Genomic DNA, 19,629 nt, shown 5'->3' on the forward strand with positions numbered 1-19,629 from the left:
GTTTTATGTGTGTTACTCATGAAATGATTTATCTGTCATTTAACCTCTGTTCATAAGCCATGTTTGTTCTGCCTGATGTTGACATGAACACTGTATACATTGCGTATGAAAAGTTGCTCATTTGAACGTTCCATCAATTATCACAAGTCACAGGATGAGAAATGACTACTGCTTATCTTTCCAGAGGCTCTAAAATACCACAAAGAAGGTAACAAAGGCTTCTTCTGGAATTTTCAATGGTAACTGATGGTGTACAATAGGTTTTGTTAGTGGAAGGAAGGATGTTACAAATTCATGTTGAATATTAAAAGAAAGAATTTATGTCATTGTTGTTCACATAAAACTTTCACAAATTACCTTCCCAATCTAATGAATTCTTATTTAGACCCCTTAGAGGAAAGGTTGAACTTTCAATTTCACGTAGTTTATTTTGTATGAATCTAATGTAAAACAACTGTAACAGTAATTTTTCTATCTGTTTGCATAATCATCTTTACTTAATTGACTGCAAGAAATTGTTCTTGCATGTAAAGAAGGACAAACAGGGAAAATGTAAAAATAGAACTTCTGATAGGTAAAAGTTTATTTCTCTCAAAAATTAATTTTTGATAAATAAGTTTGAATTTCTGTTCACTGAAACTTATTATATTATAGACCTTTTGTGTTATCTACACAGATTTATATTGCTTTTCCTTCTTAGATAGACAATAGGAGCTCATTGCTTATTGGATAATATGCCTATATTGCATTTTTTTTTCAAAGCAAGCCTCTATTTTGAGATTACAGTGGATTTCTATTCTACTTAGCTACTTTGTCCTCATGCATCATACCCATGAGATAGCTGTTTATCAATTCTAGCCCTGCTCCTTACTGCGGTCTAAAACATGGTGACTGAAATTAACATACCAGAGTTTGAAAACCCGGCTTTCTAGTAAACTACACGCAGACTGACCGGTTCCATGCAGAAGACCAAGGTTTGGCATTACACACAGACTTTTGCTGGAAATACCACAAGAGAAATGATTATTAAAAACACTAACTACATTTTATATTGGGCACTCAGGAAACACAATCATAGCATCTAACTTGGAAGTTTGGTGCCACCATGGTCTTTATTGAGAAACATGTGGCTGACAATTGAGAAGCTGGGAAATATTGTGTGGATTAAAGGAAATAAATTAAGAGCTGAGTTATATAAATCTTGAGGGCTCGTTGCACCTGGAATCATTTTCATGGCAGTACATACAATTGGTCTTTCTCCTCTTTAAAGTATCCTGGCTGCAGAATGAAAATTGCTGTTTTGAGTAAGTACTATACAAATCTTTCGTTTGGCCACTTGAAAAAGGATTTTTTTTTTTTATTGGAAAACATTTTTTTTCCTGAGATTTACAAGAAGTACCATAGTATTTTTGGTAGAGGTTACCAAATTCTTCTGTCACACATCTTTAATCCAGGGCCAACCTTCTCTCCTTGTGCATTTTTCTTTAGCTTTCACCAAATACATTTAATTTAGCCTATGCTTAATGTTCTCAGAAAATTTGGGGAGTTGACACAGACTGAGTTTGGTAGAGACAATCTGGATATGGTATACAAAGTTTTAGGCATTTTAAAAGAGGTGGTTTTGAGGACACTTAACATACTGAATTTGTCTGTAGGACAAGAGAAATAAACATTAGTTTCCCTTCATACTATGTTTAGGGAGAAAAATAAAAAGATAATAATATTGCCATTTTTTATCTCCCACCTAACCATAGCATACTTCTAAGTATTCTATGTACATTATCCAATAATGTGAGCATTTATTGGGCATTTAATAAATGCCCAAACTCTAGCTAAAGCCCTTTAAGTATATTAACTCCCTGAATCCTTACCAGGAATCTGATTAGGTAAGTATTTTGTTATTTCACTTTGCAGAGGAAGAAACTGAAGCAGACAGAATTTAGAGCTCTTAAGCAGTTTCTAGCTTGCTTGCCTATACTACTCTATTCTCTTACTCAATATCTATAATATCCTGCAAGATGGGCGTAATTATTCTTTTTGCATACACATGAGGACAGAGGAAGTTCAGCAACTGAGTTGCTTCCCCCAGAATATAGCACTCTATAGCTGGTAGAGCCAGAATTCAGCCCAGGACTGGATGATGCCAAAGCTTGTGCTTCTCCGTCACAAGAGCTACGCTTTTTTTGGAAGCCTAAATCAACACCTTTAGAGAGCTTGCCTACGATTGTGTGACTGGGAAGGCTCTGGGGCCACAATCTGAAGTCAGTGTGGCAAGGGCACTGCGGTCTGTCCAGAGCGGTAGCCCATACACATGGTTCCAATTGGCCTCCGTACCCATGCTGCAGGGTCAGTGCTCAGAATGAATTGGGAATTTCAGAGTGGTTTGCTTCCCAGAGTGGACATGCGCCTTCAGACAGGCTCTTTGTGGAAATCCCGCTGGGACTTCCACATAACATACATATTTGTAATGCCTTCCCCTGCCTCAGGCTACAAGGGTGCTTTGTAGTCAGAACCTAGTTCATTTTAGTATCCCATCTGGTCTTTGGTGGAGCACATTGGAGAAAGTGAACTATAGATTAACCTCCAAGCCAGAAAATATTTTTATGGTTCCCATTTCCATAGGGTCACAAGGGTGTATGAGAATAGAATGCTTGGCAGGAAGTAAAAATCCATACTCTCAGAAATATTCTTCTTTCTAGTTTTGACTCTATCTCTTTAGACTCAGATACTTGTAAGATAAGAAACTACAAGCAGGGACCAGCGTGGAAAGCATCACACTGTTCCTATGGCAGTGGGTTGGAGAGAAAAACCTGCATATCCCAGGCTCTTCATGTTCAAGTCATATAGACATACAATTTCAATAATTGCCCGTGTAGGAGTATTATTTTTATATTACGGGGCTTTCTCTCAATTTGGAGGATTAAAATGACCAAATATAATAAAACTTACATTAGCGGTATTCTTTATATTCTTTTGTGAATACAAATGTGCACACTGTTGATATGGCTCTTGCTAGTTTACATAATTTTCCAATTTTGTGAGCACCATAAGGTTTGTGCTCCCAGCTGTCTTTCTTAGGAGGAATCAGCTCATGGATTGAGTGCCTATTTTTCCCTCTTTTACAAGGTGGAGATTAATGTAGTTATCTACAAGTTAAATCTGGCAAACGCAAATAAGCTAAGTCATGTGACTCTGGCTCCCTTGCAGTTGAGATCATGAGCCCACCATGACCAGAAATCTTATAGATTGACCCAGAGTTCTTGACCCTGGGTGTGTAGGTCCATAAGCTGATGAAACTGAAAGCAAAATTTTGTGTCTGTTAATTGTGGAAGAAAGGGCTGTAGCATTCACCAGAGTCTGCACAAGGTGTAGAGCCCACAAACTGGGAGACAGATACGTGAAAATCCCGCTAACATTCCTTGCTTTCTGTCAGTCAGATTCCAAGGTGACGAAAGCAACAACATAACAATAAGAAACACATATAAATAATTTCTTTTTAAAAAATGTTTCCTCTGGCTTGCCCAGGTAGCACAGTAGGTTGACTAGTCGACTCTTGATTTTGTGTCAGATTCTGAACCTGGTTGTGGGATCCAGCCCTGCATTGGGTGCCACGCTGAGTGTGAAGCCTGCTTGGTATTCCCTTTCTTTCTCCCTCTGCCCCTTTCCCCTGCTCTCTCTCTGTCTCTCAAATATAAATAAATAAATAAATAAATAAATAAATAAATAAATAGATATTTCCTCACAGATAATGCTATTATTCTTTTTGTATGCAGAAGGTTTTGTGTGTCAATATGGGGATGTCTACTTCTTTTTCATGTGAAAAACATAACATAAAAATTCTGCAAATAATACATAAAGTAAGTCTATCACTGGCATAGAACCCTTCAGCTATTTCTTAGCTGGAAATGAAACATATTCATTGATGTTTCTATACAACATATGTTGAATGATTCAGACATCATTTATAAATAGCTACTGAAGGGTGCCTGGGTGACTCAGTCAGTTGAGCATCCAACTCTTGATTTTGGCTTAGGTCATGATCTCAGAGTTTCATAAGTTGGAGCCCTGCATGGGGCTCTGCACTGACAGTACGGAGCCTGCATGGGATTCTCTCTGCCCCTCCCCTGCTCCTGCTCTCTCTATCTCTCTAAAAATAAATACACTTTAAATAAATAAATAAATAAATAAATAAATAAATAGCTACTGATGATATATAGTAGAAAACCTACTTCGAATTTTGAATTTGGATCTTTTCCTGAGCTGGCGATATGTGGTACGATCCTCTCGTGAGGCTGAGTAGGGGCAGTGAGGTGCATTTCCCACCAAGGGCAAACAACCAACACACTTACACTCTGTGCCCATATAAACACTCTGTTTTTCATATTTTACATATGAAAATACAAAGATCAGAGCAGTTAGGTGACTTACATAAGATCACACAGGTGGTAGTTGTTGAGAAGGAGAGTCCCAGGCAAGGCTGAGTCCCTGGCTGAGTTCAAAGCATTCCTTAGGACAAAACTTGGTGATGAGCCCCTGTCTCTGGACATCCTGGCTCCTGCTTCCTCTAAGACCTTCTGGGGAAAGCGAGCCATGGACCACAGAAAGATAGAGCATTTCTCTTGCAGTGTGATTTTCATCATGGCCATTTCCAAAGCATTTGAACTGGAATTAGTTGCTGCATTGAGCCACCGTGAACTTGCATGTCCCTCCAGGGAGACCCCAGCCTTAAGAGATGATTGCAATTGGTTCCAGGAGGAGCCTTCAATTCATCATTGGTCTTTCCAATTTGTGCTGTCCATAGGAATCCAGGACAGTAAAGAGCTAAATAAAACCTGCTGTCTGAATGGAGGAACCTACATGCTGGGGTCTTTCTTTGCCTGCCCCCCTCCTTCTATGGCTGGAACTGTGAGCATGATTCACACAAAGACAACTGTGAGTCTGTGCCCCCATGACACCCGGCTCTCCAAGAGATGTTCCATGTGTAAATGCTGGTGCGGCCAACTTCACTGCTTTCCTCAGACATTTCTACCGGGGTGTGAGGCCCATGTGATGGATGAGCACTTCCTGGTTTCCAGGACTCCAGAATTAATAAGCATCTTTGGGCACCACTTTTTTGATAGCTGGCATCTGCCTTGTTATCCAAAGTTACTGTTGGGGCTCCTGGGTGGCTCAGTCGGTTAAGCGTCCGACTTCAGCTCAGGTTGTGATCTTGCATTTTATAAGTTTGAGCCCTGAGTCAGGCTCTGTGCTGACAGCTCAGAGCCTGGAGTCTGCTTCAGATTCTGTGTCTCCCTCTATCTCTGCCCCACCCCTGCTTGTGCTCTGTCTGTCTCTCTCTCAAAAATAAACATAAAACATTTTTTTAAATTCAAAGTTACTGTTAAAGGACACTTGCATATGCAATATTTGTCATACAATATCATAACCTGTAAAGGCTGTCACTCCAATTCCCTAACTGGGAGATAATCATTTGTTAGTTGCCTCGCAATAGTGGACAGATTTTCATCATGGTCCCTAACATTTCCCTAACATTTCTTAAAGTACAAACTACTTTCCTCTGCCCTGCCCTCTCCAAAAAACTTTTTTTAAAAAAAGCCAGCCATATCTACATTGTGACCAAGTTCTATGTTTCTTAATACATGTATCTCTACCAAGGGTTTTTTCTTCTTATTTTCCTTTAAACAAGTGAACTCTATCTTCAGATCATTAAAGGCTGCTCCTAACATGGAATTGAGGCTAAAGCTTTGGGTAGAGAGTTGATCAAAATCAATCAAGAACTCATCTTTAAAAGGAAAGGTAAGGAAGCCTCTGTAAAGTGAGCAGATGAGAGGGCAGGGGGCAGATATTAGAGGTGAGGGACAGGACACTGAAGTATTGGAAGTGCGCATGTGTACCAGGGATACTAGAAAAGAGGAAGCAAATGGGGAAGAAATTGGGCAAACCAAAATGGATTACCTGGTTGATGATTAGATGGGTCTGAGAAGCAAATTAAAAAGCTAAGTTGGAAGGCAAGTTTCTATCTATAGAAAGCTATAGAAGACAAGGACACCCCTTTCTTCTCAATGTGTGGCAAAGAGATTGAAGTGTCTTTGGAAAAAAAAAATTCTGTCTAAATTTCCCCAACAAGGGAGCTTAATAAATTAGGTTTTCTCCGTACCTTGCAAGTATTTTAACTGTTGTAAAAGAGAGAACACTCACAGTATATTTGGTTGTAAACCAAGTGATATAACTACGTATTGTAAAACCCATTGTTTAAATACATTGTGCATGTAAATATGCCCAGTAAAACTGGAAAACATTTTGAAAAAAAGAATTTTTAGAGATCACACAGCTGGTAAATGATAGAGTTGGGATTTAGCCCGAGGTGATTTTGGATCTCACACCCTTGTGCTTCTCACTGCCTTACCCAAGTGTGATGCGGCCCCCTCCACTGGAGGCTATCTTTCCTCTCTCTCCAACAAAGCTGTAGTCATTCTGTCAATATCCATCTTTCTGGTTCTCTTTTCCATGTATCCATTGGTGATAACTGTCTTCTTCTGACTGACATATCCTTTCTTCAGCCATATCAACACCCGTAATCAGCTACGGTGAAGCTGCATCCCAGAGCCACTCCCTTCTCTCTAAGTTAGGTATCTGTAGTCTGCAACTTTGGATTCCTATTTTGGAATTTTGCTACTAGAAGATGTTTGTTCTTCATCCCCAGGTTCTTAGGTTTACTTCCCCCCGCCCCCCCTGTGCTTCGTCCACAGAAAAGTAACACTAGAGGCAGTTTGGGGAGGTGGAACAAAAACGAACATTCTGTGTAGACAGTAAAAAAATGAGGCAAAGACAAGAGCTTCAGGCTTTAATGAAAACAGAGAAAATGAGAAATGAATTAATAAAAATTGGGGGCCTTATATAGGTACTCACTTAGCAAGTAAATCAATCAACAGACATGACCCAAGGTTGCCCTTGGCAGCAGAGCTATAAAGATGAATTGAGGGAGCTTGCAAGCGTGTAGGGGGAACAATCACGTAGATATGATCATACTGCTGTGTGGTCAATGCTCGGAGAGAAGGGTGTACATAGTGCAAATGGCATGCAGGGCGCCAACTCCAATAGTTTTAAAAATTAAGAGTGGGGACTGAAAATTGACCGAGATGACACCATATGTTTGTATAGTACTTTATAGTTTTAAAGTGTGTTTGCATGCATTATTTGTTTGCTCTTCCTCAAGCACTTAGAGATAGAACAGATTATCTCTAATAAGTGAGGAAACATAAGAGACTTTCCCCATCTCATGTTCCTAGGTCCACACCTTCTGTTTCCCATGACACCATCTTCCCTTTATGGCATTTAAATATGACGCCACTGATGCTAATTAGAAAATGGGAGAACCTTGGTTGTTGTTTTATTTTCCTTTTTAAAAAAGAATAAATAGTAAATTGGTTTGGACATGAACACTTCTTAACATTTTCCATAATGCCTGCACAGTGCTTATGACAAAATTGCAGCCTGACTAGCGGAGTGATCTTGCTAATATTGAATGTGGATGAAAAAGCCTCTGCCAGTCAAAGCCTAATGTGTCTAAGGGATAGAATTTGTCTTTCCTTTGAAATTTTAAGGAATATTTTTCATGGTTAAAGGTTAAAGTTTGTCTCATTGGTTTCCTTTAAAAATATGTTTTCTAACTTGGGCTCTGTGTGTTATTATAACAAATAAAAACATTGGGAAAAGCTCTGGATGTGCTTTTTCCTTTAGATAAGTGTTATGCTACTAGACCATATGACATCATACTTGGCTCTAATGTTTGGAAACCAGACAGTATAAAAGATGGCAAGTTCTAGTAGCCATGTCATAACAGGGGATGAAATATAAAACAAGACTGACAAGAAGTTTGAGGAAACTATTTTTTAAATTGTGCATTTATCATGACAGTTTTGGGGTTAATCTCTGGAACCAGCACAAGGGTGAATGAGGTAATAGTTGCACATGTTATGGATAAGATAACCAAAGGGGGGAAAAGCCCATTTCCAGGCTAATGTGCAGCTAAGATTATGTGCCTGATGGCTGGAAACTGTTGTGTGGTTAGGATAATACACTGTTCAAAAAAAAAAAAAAATGATGGTGATGGAATGGTGAGCAATCACATTGGATCTGAAGCTTTCTGAATGGGGGCAGGAAACAGAGTAGGCTGGAACACAGCAAGAGAAAGATTTGGGAAGCAAGAAAATAGGAGGTAAACTGCAAGACCCCCTCCCAGAAATGACATTATAAGGGTTGGTAATTAAAACTTCACTGAAAAGTGAAATCTAATGATAAAACCAGCTTAATGCTGTTCACGTGTACATTAGGGTAGGGGAGGAGATTGCAACATCGATTCCCATTCCTGACTACCCAGATGTTATTCCCATCACAGAAATGTTCAGAGGTCTTGTTTGGACCCACTTTGTTTTATTCCGTGGCTTTGAGGAAGGGGAAAGAAAGCACTGCAAAGGACGTGTTGACTGAAATGCACCATTAATTTCATGTCTCTTTTGTAAAAAGCACTTTTAAAGTGTGCCAAGATATTTTAAGTGTTTCAACAACATGCTTTTGTGACAATAGAGAAATGAGGGTGCACTTTCATGGTATCAATAAAAATATCTTAGTAATTTACGGAGTTGGACTAAACTCTAAACTCGGTCACAGGGAAGCTCTTTCAGTGTGAACAGAGATAGCAGCAACCTCTATTTTGTTCCTGCGCCACTGAGATCAGCATAAACATGCTCTCTGATTGCTTCTGCAATCTGAAGTCTTGGTTGCCAGGGGGCTTGAGTTTTCTGGAGGGCCTCCATTTTTGGAACTCTCGTCTTTTCCCTCCCCAACAGACCCCAAATTTACAAGCTTTGAGGTCTTAGAAGGAAAGCAAAAAAAAAAAGCATATTTGTTTCTTTCTTAAGTGGTGTGGGTTTCCAGATGGTATTAGAAGCTATTACTGGCTGAGAAGAAACATTTGTTTGTGTCTCAGTCTTGTCCTTGGGTCCACAAATTTGGCAAATGGCTCACTTTGAATATCTAAGCAAATAAACAAAGCATTTTCAGTATTTGCTGACACTCATTACCCTATCCTCAAACTTTGCCAGATGCAAACACCAAAGGCCAGTATCTCTAGGTTTTGTTCTATTCAGAATCTCTTTAGAGAATTGCACCAGTGAGAACTCCATATCTGATTCTTTGTATTAATATATCTGTGGACATGTGATTCTACTGGTTGCTTGCTGATGAGTTAAGTTGCATATGTCTTGTTGACTGAATCCTGCAATGTCATGCCAGTGCGGCACTTTCACATGAATGTCACATTACTTGAAAGTTTCTACAATTCCAGTCATGGTGGGAGGCAGTCTAATAGGCAAAGATGTTTTCGAGAGAAAAGTATCCACAATATTATGGAGGTATTGAGGAATGCACGTACCACTTTTCAAGTCTGTTGCTGCAAGAGAAATAATGAAGGAAGCAATGAGGCTTGATGGAAAGAGATAAATATGGCCTTCAAGGTCCACGGGTGTATGGCTTCAAATTCTGGCTCTGCCATTTCCTTACCTAGAGCACACTTTACGTCTCAGAACCTAGGTTTCCTTATCTGAAAGTGGGAAACCAACAGGCTTCACAGAGATGTTATGAACAGTAAACAGGTTAACACATGAAAAGTGCTCAGCACTGGGCCTGATATATGAAAGATGCTCAGCAAACACTGGTCCCTTCCTCCAAATAAGCAATAAAAGATCCACAGCTGGGGTATAAGGAAAGCTCTGCCGATGGCCTTGGAGAGGAGTATTATAGGATGCATAGAATTTCAGTCTACGTGGTATGAGAAGCACTGTAGAGGAAGGAAGACGGAATAGTGTTAAGGAAGGAAGTGATTTGAGGAATAGTATGCATTTCCACTTGACTAACTAATGAGGGAGCTCTGTGTAGAGATAAGGCAAGGAAGGCCTCCAAATGCAATGCTAGGAATTATCATAAAATTCTGAGAGCAAGAAGTATCAATGAGATAATTAGGGGGCACTGTATAATTGGAGCCATTCCAAAGGAACATTCATCTGGCAGCAATATATTCGTTGGATTACAGTGGGGAGGGACAGAGGCAAGGAGACTGGTTAGGACAATTGCAGAGTAGTAGCAAAGAGAAGTAATGAAGAGAAGTGATGAAGGTGGACACCGGTGTGGACCAAGAAAGGGAGGAAAAGGGCATGCAGGTGTGAGATGAGCGAAAAAGGAAATGGCATTGCTCCTTTAACTTCTGCCTAGAAAACACCCTTTCTACTCACTCTGTGTCTCTCTGTATTTTTCAGGACAGAATCTGGTTTGTTTTCAGGTTCCCCTCTCTGACTGTCAGGTCGGGAGTATGCTGAGAACTGCATTTTGCTCATCTTGGTTGTTTCTAGACTCTACGACAGAGTCTGAGAATATAGTTAGCCCTTGCAAAGAGTTTGTTTAGTGCAAGAACAAATGTTGAATAGATGTGGAAGAGAGACAAAAAAAAAATGGAATGGCAAGGGGAAAATAAAAAGAAAGGAGAGTAAAAGATAAGTGCTAAATTGAGGGGAAGGAAGTAAAAAGAAAGATGAGTGGGATGTTTTGGAACAGCTTGAGTTCATTCACAACCAGGACGTGGAATTGCAGCCATTAAAAATTAGATTAACACTTCCCTTCTTTTTTTCCTTTACGCTGAAGCCTTCACCCCATGCACTGCCCTTAATAAATAATACTTGATGAAGATGGTGATGATGTGTCCTCTTCATGTTAATCCAGGCAGTTCTCAGTTTATGAATGGGTCGGGTTCCAAATGTCTGTTGTAAGTCAGTTGTTTGGCCGTTGGAATGTATTTTTCCTTTGAGACAGTCAGCATAACAGTTAGCGGTTAAATTCTGCTTCACAACAGGCTATTTAATCCACAAAGTGTTGGAATTACAGTGCAAATGCACTGCAGAGTAGTAACTCCTTTTAGGCATATTACATACTCCTTGATGGTTTGCAAAGTGCTTTTGCATACGTTACAAAAATGGATTCTCTCTGCCTAATATTTTTTCCATGGAAAAATGTGTTCCAAGTTTTAAATGAGGAGGCCAGGAACACATCCTCCACCCACTCTGGTCTCCATGAAATGACTTGGCTTCCACAGACAGGCTCCCACACTGTCCTTCCCAGAGGCGCCCGCTCCAAGGGAGACCCTGAGACAGGGAGGTAGAGAGGGTATATGTCAGCACAAGAGGGCCCATGATGAGCATCGCCATCCCTGGCTTTCTAGTCAGAAGAACCAGTCTGTAGCTGGAACCTTCCACTCACCAGCTGGTAACCTTGTGTGAGTGTTCAGTTTCCCCTTATATAGAGTGGGGATAGTGATGCCTACCTCATGGGGCTTTGTGATGACTAAAATGTGATAATGAATGAAGGAGCACACAGCAGACACTCAAAAATGTTCTCTGGATCCCCCTCCCCACATGCCCACCACCACCAAACTCTGAAGCAAAATGGGTAAAAAGGGGCTCCTTCTGGGTCTATAGAGCAAGGGTTAGGAGCTAAGAGGCTCTTGTGGGGGTGTTGCCCTGATGAGTAACCAGTTCCCGAAAGGGGAGCAGTGAGGGCTGAAGGGTGGTAATTGTCCCAGACACTAGTGGCAGCTGTGACAGCCTTTTCTGCATCAATATTGTGTGGAGCTCTTTTAGAAGGGGAACCAGCTCGGGACACCTGGGAGACTCAGTCGATTAAGCATCGGACATAGGCTCAGGTCATAATCTCAAGATTTGTGGGTTTGAGCCCTGCATTGGGCTCTGTGCTGACAGTGTGGAGTTAGCTTGCTTGGGATTCTCACTCCCTTTCTCTCTTTGTCCCTCCCCCACTTGCACTCTCTCTCTCAAAATAAATAAACTTGAAAAGGAAAAAAAAAAAAAAAGGAAGGGGAACCAGCTCTGAGCTGGGTAGTATCCCTGTCACTGATATACCCCCGCATCTTCAGTCGCTTAACACTGTAGAAGTTTAGCACTGGTGGAAGAGGGAAACAAATGTGCTACCGGAGGATGTGCATTGGAGATTGGGTCAGGCCTGGAAGGGGGCTCCCATCACTTCTGCTCATAGAGCATTGGCTCACGTCATGTGACCATATGGGACTGCAAAGGAGTGGAAAGTGTAGCTTGTTACTTGTCCAGGAAGAAGAGGAAGTAGCTTTAGCGGTCAGCTAGCAGTCTTTGCAGCAGATGGGGGTAAGGGTGCTAAGTAGCTACTTGTTGGTACAAATTGTTTGCAAGTGACTAATTATAAGTAAACAAACAAGAACCACAGGACTGCAACTCAAGATAAACAAATGAGTCAAGCTGAATGAGCACTAGAGGATTTCCAGTAAGATAATGGCCTCAGCACTTTGGGGTAAACCTTGACATGTGCTCTAGTTTTCCTTCTTTGGCAGAAATAAAAGAGATTGAACAGATCAATATTAAACAGTTTTCAAAGTAAATTAAAACATAAAGATAATGATCGTTTAAAATGCCTCTACCAAGAAACTGTTTAAAATAATGCCACACTCAATAATATAATTTAAGGTCAGGTATTATAATGTATTGGCTCTGTGTGAAGACACAAATAGTCACTTTTCTTGGCATGGAATTCAGTGTATCACAGGCAGTGAGAGTTGCAAATTATGTCCCTTTGTCCCTTTTTGCCCGGGTTTGTAAAATGATATTCTTTTCTAGAAGAAAAGTTGCTCAAAAACCAACTTAAAATTCCATCTAAATGCATCTCATTAAAAGTTCGGAAGCATTTCTTTTGTTGCATTGGTCTAAATACTGGTTTGAAAGCCAATGACTAAAGAGCAGTAACTTTGCTTATTCCCAAAGAACAGGGAATGAGGCCATTGAGGGAGGGAAAATAGCTCTCTCTATGTTATAACCTAAGACATTGCAGTTGCCCTGCAAACATGGGATCATTTGGGGCATTTCTCAACTTGGGAAGCATTTGGCTATTTGAGTGACTCTCACTCTTGGCTTCTTGGTAGAATCACCTGGGGAACTTTAAAACATTCTGATGCTCAGGTCATACCCTAGACCAATTAATCTCAGGAAGTAGGACCCAGGCACCAGCATGTTTTAGAGCTCCCTAGGTGACTCCAATTCACAGCACAGTTTGGGAAGCGCTGGTCTATTAGATAGGATTACCTGCTATATGAAAACAGCAAGTTCTAGTTAATCAGCTCAGATTTAATCATTTAAATCACAGGCCAGACACCGTGCTTGGTCTTGGGGGCTAAGACATGGGTTCTGGCTTCAACTGTGTCATTGCTCTGGGAGAGAGGCTAAGCTTAGCAGGGCTGGAGGATGGGGGGGTAGGGGGCGGTGGTGAAGGGCCATAGACTGGGGGTAAAATTGGTTCAAATGTTCATCAGTGAAAGGAAGAGAAGATCATAGCAAATATCTGATAATAGTCATGCTTTGTAGCTGAAGAAACTGGAACATACATTTAGAAGGACTCATTAGAGGAAAATTTTATCTTAGGAGGGGATTAGAAGCTAGGACACCATTCTTGTGGATAGCACACCATTACTTTTGCTTATCTACTCCAGGCTCTCCTAAGGATTTAAAAACAAATAAACAAACAAAACAAAAACCCAAAACCAACTCAAGAAGCCTTTTTATAAAATTGCTTAAAAAGAATAATACACTTCTAGATAAAATTTACATAATATAATTTGTTTAAAATACGCTGTAAAAAAGAACACTAACTTGTAAAAGACAGTTTTCTCTTAAATGGTTAGAATTGAAGAGCTTTTGTCAGGCAGCAGGACAAAATTTTATTGTATAGGCCAATGGCAGCATTCTGATAGGGTTTTATTCTATGATATTCCAAAGATAATAAGATACCTGATAAATGATAAGCCATGGGTTCTTTTTATTTTTATGTTTTTATTTTATGTTTATTTCATGGGGTGGGCTACTCTACACCTTTCCCCAGGTAGGATCTGTAATTGCACTTGTTATTAGATGAGTAGGTGTCTGGAAAGGGGTGGGTATTGAGCCCCAGGTCTGCTCGGGATCCCTGGGACTGTGTTTTCTTGTCTGTGAAATGGTGATAGTAAATGGTTGAAAAGCTAGAGTATTATTATTAATTATTATTAATAGAGTATAATTAACTCTAACAAATGTGAAAGGACCATACACAGGTTTTTATACTCATTAAGTGAATGCTAGTAGGTGCATGGGTAGTGGGAACGTGTTTCTTCTCTGAAGTGCATTTTGAATATCTACTTGATATTATGTGCTAGTTCCCCTTAATGAACTTTGCTCATTCCTTTCTCCATGATCTGGAAGTAGTCGTGGTAATGTCCAATAAAACTGAAATGGCAGAGTTCTACCGAGTTCCTACAGTATTGATGGGGGTAGGATATCTAGTTATTAGTGAACAAAGCTAAATCAGGAAAGAATATAACAGTAATTTAGCAACAATTTTACATATCTCACAATAATTTAAAGCATAACACAATTTGTAGTACAGTTTCTAGAACATAACTGGATTCTCAAGTGTTGTCAAGACTACCATAAAATCTAAAGTTCATTCTATAATTCAATATTTTTAACAAAATCCACTTATCTTGATGATGTATAGATTAGTTAATGATAACTTTAAAAAGCAATTCTTTCTAGGTTCCGGGAATAACAGGTAAGCATAATTTGTGTGTGAATTCTCTGTGATTTGACTCATAGAATAACAGACCTTTCAGTCTGATGCTGGTGTTTTAAATTTAAACATCAAGTCAGTTTACACATCTGGCCTTACTTGGTGGTTTTCTAACTTGCCAATGTTACATCTTAAATGTACTTATATTAATCATAGTTCAAAATAGCCACATCATTAAATAATAATTTTTTTAAAATATATGTTCTTAGAAATGGGACATACACCCGCTTCAGTTTTTGTTGTCAAATCACCGGCTGAGAAGGGGGTAGGGAGGAAAAGAATGCCAGATCTGCATTTTGGGCCATCAGCTAACTCCCAGAGTTGTTTCATGTGAGTCTCGATTTGGTTGCCAAAGGAAAGATGGAGACACATGTGGCCGCACTGTCATACTCCCCTGCCAGCTGCAAACCTCATCACAGTTCCTGTGAAGTACATTTCCACAGATCAGGTTTCTGCCAGGGAAGACTTTAACAATCTCCTACTCCACTTTCAACCAACAACAATTAGTATTAGCAAATGGTTCAGGCCACTGCCTGGGATTACATATGATTTCCATTCAAAAAAAGACAAACTTTTACTCAAACCAGACCCACATGCTGAACACTTGAGCTCCCCTCTTAGATATAATAAAATTGAGACAGTTTCTATCTTTCATTTAAATAAAAAATCACTCTCACATTTGAAATCAAGTTGGCTGTCTTCCCTTGCTGGGTTAGCCATCTGGTAAGGGGGACTTTTGGAGGACTTATGTTCAGGCCAGGCGTTTAGGGGGAAAAAAATCATTATCCTTTTGTCCTTTTGTGCCTTACTCTTTTAATGTGGTCAAACTTTTTTTAAAGGTTTTCACAGCAGGGTTTTTTTTCCCCCTCTTTCAGATAACACATATGGCAAATAAGTTAAAATCTTAATACATTTTACAGTCAAATTTGCTTTTTCAGAGTTGTGGATCAGAAAAGCACAAGCCTGATTGAGGTCACTAAGGTTTATTGTAAAACAATAGAGATTCAAAGCATTCACTTACTCCATGCCTGTGGTTCTTTTAACACAGCTACATTATTTTTCAGGGTAAGGTATTTTTCAGGTAAGGTCAGTTTTTCCTTGCCATGTGTTTCAAAGGCTTAGGATTTCCCCAAATAGATGATAACCCTAGCATGTCCAGGCATTTTAGTGTTCTTCTCAGTTAAGTTCTTAAAAACAAAAAAAAAACAAAAAACAAAAAGCAGGTCTTGATGGCTGCTAACTATCCAGTTACTCTTCTGGTGTTTTCTGCCTGAGTAGCGTCTGATTATATCAAACAGGAAATCTGTTCAGGACAACCACCTCATAGGAACCATTGTTCCTATTACATTTCTGGACTTTAGAAAATCATAGATAATTCAAAGTTACAAGTTTCCTGGAATTGAAGGTTGCTAAAGAGCTCATTCCTGTTTTACAGATGAGGTAATTAAATATCAAATAAATAAGATGGTTTTTTATAAGCCCACCCAATCCAGAGTGGAGGGGGGCCTAGAACATAAATACACCTTCTGCCTTTTATAACTTTACTCATTTTCCCACATCAAAATACAGATGCATTGCATCTTTGAATAAATTTTTTTTATGATAGTGACAATTTGCGTGCCTTTTCATAAAATGTTCATTATGAAACTGTGCAGATCTCAATTAGGAACCTAATTTGCCTCCTGCAAGTCATGAAACAAATAAATGTGGATACGAAACATAATATTTATGCCTGGTACCCTAGGGTCATGGGGAATATTTTATTTTGCTCCTTTGTTATTTCTAAAGAAAACATCCTGGTACATTTAAACATTTTCAGATTAAAATCTTAAAATCAGTCAGTTTGATACTCGTTTTCTCAAGGGGAAGGAAGGAGAAAAAAATCAGCGGTGAAGTCGATGGCACGGAAAACCTACAAAATGGCTTTTAATTAAAATGTCATTTTGGCCAGGCTGAACTAAATTTCCCGAGATCTTCTTCTTTGTATGACATAGGCCACAGGGGAGATGCTTGAGAGATTTGGAAGTGGAAAGGAAGCTATTTTGTAGCGCACACACACGTGATTGCTGATCTGCTGACTCACCTTGACATGAAGCAGTAGCTGGGTCTGTAACTGCTCTGCCTCCCCCGGTCTTCCATCAGCTTCCCTGTCTCCTGAGCCTGGCCTGTGTGTTTAGCTCTGTGACTGAGGGGTTTCTGTAGGACCTTGGATCCGTTTACTGTTGACTGTAACATGTTACCACAAGCATAGTCACATAAAATAATTTCTTGCAGTTCTATACGTTAGATGTCTGACCCTGCATCTCACTGGAATAAAGATCTTTTTAAAAATCCTGTGTTTGTTCTGATAGGGAAAAGAAGTTTGCATAATTGAATTTCATGATGGTAGTATTGTTTCTGCCAAAGCTGGGAAAAAGTAAATGGTGGGAAAATTTTTAAGTAAATCTTTTTTTCCCATTATTTTTTTCTTTAAAACCCAGGATGCAATATGAGAATATTGCAATATTATGAGATTAAACACCTGGAATATAAAAGCATTTATGTTAATAATAGGCAAATTAGTATATTATATTATATTATATTATATTATACATTATATTATTATATTATAATAATAATAGGTGAAATAGTAAATAGATAATCCTGGGAAATCAATTCGAACAAGTTGAGGTCTGGGAGTAGTTACTCTTTTTCATTAAGCAACGACATTCTTCATGAAAGAGGTTGGGTTTGAGATTCTTTTGTAATGAGGGGTGCCTGGGTAGCTCAGTCTGTTAAATGTCCAACTTCAGCTCATTTCATGATCTCATGGTTCGTGGGTTCAAGCCCTGCATCGGGCTCTGTGCTGACAGCTCAGAGCCTGCTTTGGATTCTGTGTGTGTGTGTGTGTGTGTGTCTCTCTCTCTCTGCCCCTCCCCAACTCATGCTCTGTCTCTGTCTTTAAAAAATAAACATTAAAAACGATTTAAGATTCTTCTCAATGAATGAAGACAAAAAATTGTTTCTGGCAGCAAGCTCTTTTTCTCTAATGTATTGCCAGTCCACTAGAAACAGCTAGATTTTTTCCTGTCCCCATTTTATCTGCTCGTCTGAATGTGAGTAGAAAGTGAATGTGGTTATGCAAGTGCAATCAAATCACGTAGGTAGTTTCGAAAATATAGTAGTGTAGGTATAGTCACAGAACTCCCATGTATAATTGGCAGAGACAAGTCTTCCGCATAGAATTTTGCAGAGAAACATTGGTACTTACTCAGAATCACCTGGAAATTTAACCGTCTGTAAAAATTTTGAAACTTGGTGGATACCCACTCTTTACACATTGGAAAAGAGCATGTCCAATTTATCTTTTTGTCTAACTTCATTCAAAACTGTTGCATTTGTTGATCAGCTGGTGTGCTGATGCAGATCCCAAAAGAACATTGCTTCCTCCGAGAACACTTATTTAACCACCCACATCCTGGCCTGCGGCCCACTGGCACACTCGCCCCTTTGTGAATCAGGAATAGAGTGTAAACTCAATCTGCTACACACACAATGGCACATTCCTGGTGCTGGGCTGTCTAGACCATTTCCTTCACACAGTGGCTCAAGGGTCTTTTTACAGAGCAATTACTGGAATGCTAAATTGCGGGTAGTGGCTTCTTCAACACATTCCTAACCCGGTTCAGACAGTGGCGTTTTAAGTGGCCTTCTTCCACAGATTAGTATGGTCATTAACGTGCCTCTTCACATTAGCTTTAAAAGTGAGTTTTCTGGCAGCTGAAGCTCTTTACCTCTCACCTGTTCTTTCCCTAGAAATGGAGAGGATGTTGTCTCTGCTCCTTGCTTTTTTGGTGGTTGTTTTTCTGGACTGAGATATAAGTATTCAGGGAAAAATAGAATATTCAAAGCACGTGCCAGATACCTAGATACTCCAGCTCACATGTGAGTTTTGAACTAGTTTGAGGAAATCCAAGGGTTTGAAAGGATAAGTAATGTCTCTGAATTCCTGAAACTATGTCCATGGCCCCACATTTATTAGCCAGACTAATTCGTTTCCATTTGCCTCATCTTCTCATCTCAAAAAAAAAGCTCCTGACCAATAACAATAACAAAATAGGTGTTAAGAGTGAGGCTAAAGAGATCAGAACAGAGGAAATATACTCTGTACGTGTTAAATATTATGTAAGGTGCAAAATAATACATATTTCTTAGAGCTAGAAACTATGGATCACTTTATGTTTGGTTTAGGAAAGTCTATGTTCTCTTAGTTTTATAAAAATGTCGTCCTACATTTTCTTCTATTGTTTTTATTTCTTTTGCTTTGTTTGTTAACCCAGCTGTAACATATTCTTGGGCATCTCTTAAGATAGGCATTATATCCAATTGTCTCAACATCATTCATTGAATCCTCTTGTAGTTAATTTACAAGATACTTTTACCTCATTCTAATTCCCCCCTAAATACCTGGATTTGTTTCTGGTGCATTGACTTTGCCAATACCATAATGTTTTAATTATCGTAGCTTTCTATTGTGTTTTCATATTTTGTATATCAAATAAAAAACCTCTTGTCTATTCTTTTAGAGATGAGCTTTAAAATCAACTTATCATATCTGTTAAGGAATCCCATTTAGGTTCTGGTTAAGATTATGTTGAATTTACAGATGTATCTGGACCAATTGGAAATTTCATGTTATTGAATCTTCCCGTGTAAGAACATGGTCTACTTAGGTGTAGACTACATTTAGAGGAGAAGCAAGAAAATAAAACACCTCCACAATGCTTGAAATTGGCCAAACCACATGTCCCTTTTGTGACTTTTTCTAGGAGAGGTCAACTTATTAAATGTATTAGTTTTTAAAATTTTTAAAAAATAAGATGATTGCTTTGGCCACTTGAGTGTATAATCTCAGTCCTTTTGTATCACAGAATACTACTCAATAACTAGTTGTGACTAGATGGG

At 39.2% G+C, this 19,629-nt stretch overlaps 1 long non-coding RNA gene and 1 pseudogene across 1 annotated transcript; one reads left to right on the forward strand and one right to left on the reverse strand.

Moving 5' to 3' along the window:
- Window positions 1–4,590: 4,590 nt before the first annotated feature.
- LOC121030060 (putative teratocarcinoma-derived growth factor 3) lies at window positions 4,591–8,490 on the forward strand (annotated as a pseudogene).
- Window positions 8,491–13,623: 5,133 nt separating this feature from the next.
- Window positions 13,624–18,660, reverse strand: LOC121029148 (uncharacterized). Its single transcript, XR_005789615.1, has 4 exons — window positions 17,995–18,660; window positions 16,769–16,911; window positions 15,707–15,872; window positions 13,624–15,107 (listed from the first exon to the last, which is right to left on the reverse strand). It is a non-coding gene; the product is annotated as an uncharacterized LOC121029148 (long non-coding RNA).
- Between the last annotated feature and the right edge of the window lie 969 nt (window positions 18,661–19,629).

The sequence above is a fragment of the Herpailurus yagouaroundi genome, unplaced genomic scaffold, assembly GCF_014898765.1.
Source record: "Herpailurus yagouaroundi ecotype Mexico unplaced genomic scaffold, PumYag 139, whole genome shotgun sequence".
Lineage (NCBI taxonomy): Eukaryota > Metazoa > Chordata > Mammalia > Carnivora > Felidae > Herpailurus > Herpailurus yagouaroundi.